The 6,316-nt window shown below is 42.5% G+C and overlaps 1 protein-coding gene across 1 annotated transcript in view; it reads left to right on the forward strand.

Moving 5' to 3' along the window:
• Positions 1 to 663: 663 nt before the first annotated feature.
• kcnj5 (potassium inwardly rectifying channel subfamily J member 5) overlaps positions 664 to 6,316 on the forward strand; it is a 27,213-nt gene continuing 21,560 nt past the window's right edge. Inside the window, exon 1 of the mRNA XM_028573825.1 lies at positions 664 to 915. The gene's annotated coding sequence lies outside the window, so the exon portion shown is untranslated. The remainder of the gene's footprint in view (positions 916 to 6,316) is intronic.

Here is a 6,316-nt window from a genome sequence, read left to right on the forward strand (position 1 = left end):
CCTAACGGGTTTTCCTCTGCACTTGCTCCCCTTTACCTCGTCCTTTTCACGCTTCTCTCTTACTTATTTGTTACTTCCTTCCTCTTCTGCTCTTTCTTTGTCTTGCTCTGCATGTTTTTTTTCCTCCCAAAGACTCTTTTCTCTGCTTCCACTTTACATCTTTCTCAGACCCTGAGGGTTTCTTCAACTGCAGTTTTTGAGCAATTGATTATACTACACTCCTCTCCACCATTGCTCTTTCCCTGTCTGCACCCCCAACACATACTCTCGTCTCTCTTTTCCGACCTCTGTGTACACTGGACTTTTTACGCATATTGTTTCCTACTTGTATCATTGCCGTTACAGCAGAGAGAAGGGAGCCATGTGGTGGATGTATTCTTTCTCTCTCTCTCTCTCTCTCTCTCTCTCTCTCTCTCTCTCTCACACACACACACACACACACACACACACACACACACACACACACACACACACACACACACACATATGCTGATGCTTTGTGCAAATAAACACTTTTATAAAGGACAAATCATGTGAGACAAGAGGTCCAATCTCTGTGTGGAAGTGAAGAGAGGAGCATTCAAGAGAGAGCACATGCATATTTCCATCCTTTCCATCTCTTCTCTCACCCACTCTGCCTCTCTCTCTCTCCCTCTCCCTCTTTCCCTCAGATACAAACACACACACACACACACACACACACACACACACATACACATGCACAGACAGACCCCCCTCTCACACAGGAGTCGATAGAGAGCGGTGAAGAGCAGAAGGAGCTGGGTGGCAGGAGAGATGCAGGAGGGTTGTTGTTGATTGAACAAAACCAGGAAAGGAGTGCGCAGTCCTGGGGAGAAGAGCAGCTGTGAAATGCCTCGAAGGGAGCCTGCTAACAACTCCTGCAGAGACCTGAAGGTAAGCCTTGTGCACCGCTGATGGAGAAAAAGCAGAGGAAGAAACAGAGATACAATAGAGGAAATGGGTGTTTTTTAAAGCCGCTGATGCATGGTACGACCGTGGCTCTACGTCCAAGCTGCCTCCTCTCAATTTGTCTGTGGATGGCATCGCATGCTGTGATTGCATTATGTGTTTCTCTGCACAGCCACAAATCCCATCTGGAGTGGCTTGCCAAATAAAAAAGAGTGCATTACTTGAATGAAGATCGAAAACTATGAGAGTCAGGTAGCTAGAAACAGGGAGACAAGGACAGATAGCATGTGAAGATCTGAGACAATGCAAGCCACTTTAAGAACAAGAGAGCAGGAAAAGGAAAGTGATGATGGGAAAAGTGGCTGGATTACCCTCCTCCATCAGCTACAACCTTAATCATCACATCTTGCCTCCTTCATCTTATGTCACTGCAGAGATTCATAGATCATCGCCATGCATCTACTTGCCCTCATAGTGGGGGCAGGGTAATTAAAAAGGCAATGAATTTCTCTGACGCAAGCAGAGAAAAGCCTGTCAACACTCCTGCTGTGTGTGCATACTCGTGTGCTGTGCTAGTTCTCTCAGTGCCATGCAGGAGTTTTACAAGCGCAGCAGCAGGAGCAAACCTGGACTCAATGTGGATTTATATGTGTTACTTGTGTGTGTGTGTGTGTGTGTGTGTGTGTGTGTGTGTGTGTGTGTGTGTGTGTGTGTGTGTGTGTGTGTGTGTGTGTGTGTGTGTGTGGAGGAGGGAGTAGTTTATCTCCAACATGCAACACATCATATTGCAGCTCTTACATATTTCTATACCTTCAATAGAAGCGTGAGATAAAACGATGGACGCAATGTAGTCACAGCTGTGGGCAGAGTTTATTTATTGAGATAAAATAATTTATATTGATTCCCTTGAAACACTCTCTCTGGGCTGAGCATTATGGCTTCTTCTTTTAATGTCTGATGTACACCACTATTTTCTCCTCCTTGTCTTAGCAGCCATATTAATTGAGCGCTAGTCTATATCCATGACTTTCCACTCCTGGGATTGCTCCGTTGCCGTCGGAAATTCCGCCGGATTTCACTCTTTTTAGCCGGATGTCCATTTACTTCCGTTTTGTTTGTGTTGGTATTTTAATCTCCGGTCGATTTATGAGGACTATAGTTAACTGCTCCTCAGATCTCTGCAGGATAAATCCAGACAGCTAGCTAGACTATCTGTCCAATCTGAGTTTTCTGTTGCAACAAATTTTCCCCAAAACAAGTTCCTTCCTACGTTTTTTCCCGGTGCATAGCACTACCCATGACGATTGTGATTGGTTTAAAGAAATGCCAAGAGTGGGGGGCAAGGTGGAGGGTGGGGGTGTGGCCTTGACCAACTGTCACTTTGCTGGTTTGAAAGCCATGTCTCTCTCTCATGGGTGGGCCAAATTTTCTGGGCGGGCAAAGCAGAGAAAGGGGAGGTAATCTTGCTCCTTATGACCTCATAAGGAGCAAGATTCCAGATCGGCCCATCTGAGCTTTCATTTTCTCAAAGGCAGAGCAGGATACCCAGGGCTCGGTTTACACCTATCACCATTTCTAGCCTCTGGGGGACCATAGGCAGGCTGGGGAAATGCATTTTAATGTTAAAAAACCTCATAAAGTGAAATTTTCATGCCATGGGACCTTTATTGTTGAGCACAAATCATTATAATCATCTCCACATACCTGTCTCTCATTCCATTTTGTTCTTTTGCTCAGCCATCATTACCCTCTAAGACAGAGCAGTGGCATAGGGACTCTGGGATCAAGGGCCTGACAGAAACGCTTGATAAGAAGAAGAAAAAGGGTGTTGGGGAGCGCGTCCAGCCACCCAACCTCACACATCTCATGTCTCTCTCCCTCTGTCGTTTTTTTCCCATCCCGGAATGCTGTGTGGACTAGCTAGACCCTCCTGCGCAGCGCTGTGGAGGAGGGTCTGGCAAAGCGAAACTAATTGAGCGCAGTTTCCTCAAAGCTCCTGTCCTTCCTGGTATTGTCTCATCAGGGAATGTCAAGACAGCATCAAGGCAGTGAGTGGACTGAATCATAATTTTTTTATATCTATTCTCTTGCACACCGGGGAGGAATAGTAAATGCAAGCCATCTCTGCTCTCATCATTAACCACGTTTTTATAAATGGTACATTCTCGACTCAAACCCATCGGAGCGAAATGGAAAGCCCAGTCTAACAGAATGATTTCTTAATACTGGCTTTGCAGCAAAACCTGCCTATTTGTCACTTGAGGCTACTTTTATCACTATAATCTACCACGACTCTTCTCACAGCAGATTGAAACGTGGTTGGTTATTTAAAGAGAATAGGGTAAATTGTGAACTTCTAAGATGTAATGGATTTTGATGGATGGCCTTTTGACCTTATTATCAGGGCTATGCAACTCAGCGCTGTGCACCTTGCTCCCCTCCTGCTCGGTTATTATCCATATCCTGATCTCACTAACAAATGGACAAAAGAGGGCAATGGGCAGATGTAATGCTCTGCAGGATATTAGGAGACTCAGATAAGAAAACACTGTGAATAATTAATTTGATCTGTTTATTTAGTCAAGACTGTGTGTCTCGAGGGGATGTAGGGAAAGCTATGTTCTTCAAGCAGATCCACACTCTAATGCCGCAGCAGCGCATGTGTGTCAAGAGCTTAGCTAGGCGTGAAGATTGTTTTTGTATTTAATGCCCAGGAAAATATGTGTGCATGTCAGAGTAATGCATTAAAATACAGTACTTTTTGCAGGGCTGTTGATAGACCTATATGAAGATGCCTAATTTATGCAACACTACTGAATTAATTAATGTAAATGTTTATACTGTATATTCTCCTTCACTTCTAGTCTGTACACTTCCCTGTATGAAAAATAACCTTGTGCTTTGTGAGCTGTATATGAATACAATCCAGTCTCTTGGTATTTACATGTAACAGATTAGCAGCATGTTATTTCCTACACAATCGTTTCATCCCCCAAGTAAAAATCACTGTTTATGCTCTCATAAATCTGTTACAGATGCAAATCAAGCCCCTGTGTCTACTGTATTTTTAAAGAGTCACCTACAATGTTTTTGTACCAGATTTATGGTGTGTCCCACTCACTGATGGGCAACAACTTCACAATGCATGTATTTCTCCAACAGTCCTGTCACACATAAAGTTGATACCGTGTACATAGAGCTGCTGATCCGTTCTACATGCAGTACAAACAAACCTTCACAAATATCTGCCCTTATCTCTTAAGTGATGACTGTTTCAGAGATCACCTCCTATATACCAACATGAAAGTGTGCATACACATGCACACACCTCCAGAGCCCCCCATTTAGATAAGAGATAAGGGCAGATATAGTTCCCTATGCCAAATATGCAAATATAGTTTGCAGGCTCTTGAGGGTTTTATGATGCTGTCTAAAAATGACTGCCTTCTTCAGGTTGCCTTGCTCTGTGTGCTCTTGTCTGTCAGTGTGCTGATCTGCACCATTTATACCTTTCAGGTGGTTTGGAAAGAAAATCATTAATGTAGCAAATCTACCTGCAAACCAAAAAGACTATTCAGTGTAATATGTCACAGATTACATTTTGACAACTGTAAAACTGCACTCCAGTATACATGCCATGTCCAGGTTAAATAGCTGTCAAACTGCCAAATGGCTCATGTTCTTATCTGTCAGCAGCGGAGTATTTGGAATAAAATGGAGGTTTTATTTTGTGGGTCTAAACCAGCCTGCATCTGGAGGTATTTTAATAAAGGAGGATCCCTCTTATTATTCATAAGGACTTGTTTGTTAAGCATGGCAGACAGTGGCAGAGATGCGTTAATGTCTCGTGTCCAGCTGATAAGCATTCAGGTCAGGCCAGTTTAAACTAAATCACATTTGAGTATTGTGTTACAAGATCCCTGCATTCACACAGTTTATGCACTTGTAAGTATCATACATCCTATATGCCGGCTGATTTGGATATTGTTTAGTTTTTATAAAATAAGAAAACAACACTACAACCACAGTCTCTTTACAGTAATTGGCTAGTATAACAAATGCCCATGAATACAATTTGCTTACATTGATGCACAGAAACACTGGCAACTCAGCTAAATGCACACTGCACACTGATTAATGTGGTGCAAGGACAATTTAGCATCACATACAATGCAAATAGAGGACATTTGAAATATACAGACACTTCATTTTGAGCATTTGTGAAAAAGTGATGTTGCTTATGACTGTTATTAAGATTTTTTTTTACAGGTTTTGCATAATCATCTATGAAGCACAAGCATCCATCATCCAGGGGAAGCACATCCCCGTACATTTGCAGGTCAATAACACCAATAGAAGTGAGAAATACTGTGTGGTTAATAGGGCCTGTAAAGTGGCAGCATGGATGTTTTTTTTTATTTGACATCTTTTAAAGAATAGATTATTGCTGAGCACTTTTTTTAACACCAACTTGCTTCATATTTATACAGCTAAGACTTTAGGTCTAAGGTTTAAGGTTTAAGCTCATGACTAAAGCACACCTAGCCCAAGATGGCGCCGACCACGGGCACTTCGGTGTTATGGTGCGCTAGGGCTGGGCAATTTATCAATATCATATCGATATAGTGATATGAGACTAGATATCATCTTAGATTTTGGATATCGTAATATCGTGATATGACATAAGTGTTGTCTTTTCCTGGTTTTAAAGGCTTAAAGTGATTTTCTGAATTTACCAGAGTGTACTAGCTGTTCTATTATTTGCCTTTTCCCCACTTTGACATTATGTCCACATTACTGATGATTATTTATCTAAAATCTAAGTTTGAACATATTTTGTTAAAGCACTAATTGTCAACCCTAGAATATCGCCGCAATATCGATATCAAGGTATTTGGTCAAGAATATCATGATATCTGATTTTCTCCATATCGCCCAGCCCTATGGTGCGCTCTGTTTTGTTTCTGATGTAAATTCAGTTTTCTGCTGTGACACCCTGAGTTCTTTCACCAGAGATTAATTCATGAGCATCAGGGAAACAACACTATCAGACTTAGATCCCACTTTTCTTGCATCTTCCGTGGACATTCTCGTCACTTGTCAAAGGTGTGCTCACTGTGGACCATGCAGTGAAACGACGGAGGAGGAGAGGTAGACGTGCTGGCATGCTGGTTCGGCTCTGCAGGCGGAGATTTTGCCCTCCACTACATGGAATTGAGGATAAACAGTGACTTCTCTACATCTGTCTCTTTGTGGTTCACAGAGACATGTTACTCAGCTCCAAGCTGGTCTAATGGTTTTTAACATGCAGGGTCGTAATCTCATTTCATTCTGACTTGGTGGTGATGACTATAGAGAAGGAGGCTCCTTGAAGGGACAGGCACGG

Source organism: Perca flavescens, chromosome 3 (genome assembly GCF_004354835.1).
Source record: "Perca flavescens isolate YP-PL-M2 chromosome 3, PFLA_1.0, whole genome shotgun sequence".
NCBI lineage: Eukaryota > Metazoa > Chordata > Actinopteri > Perciformes > Percidae > Perca > Perca flavescens.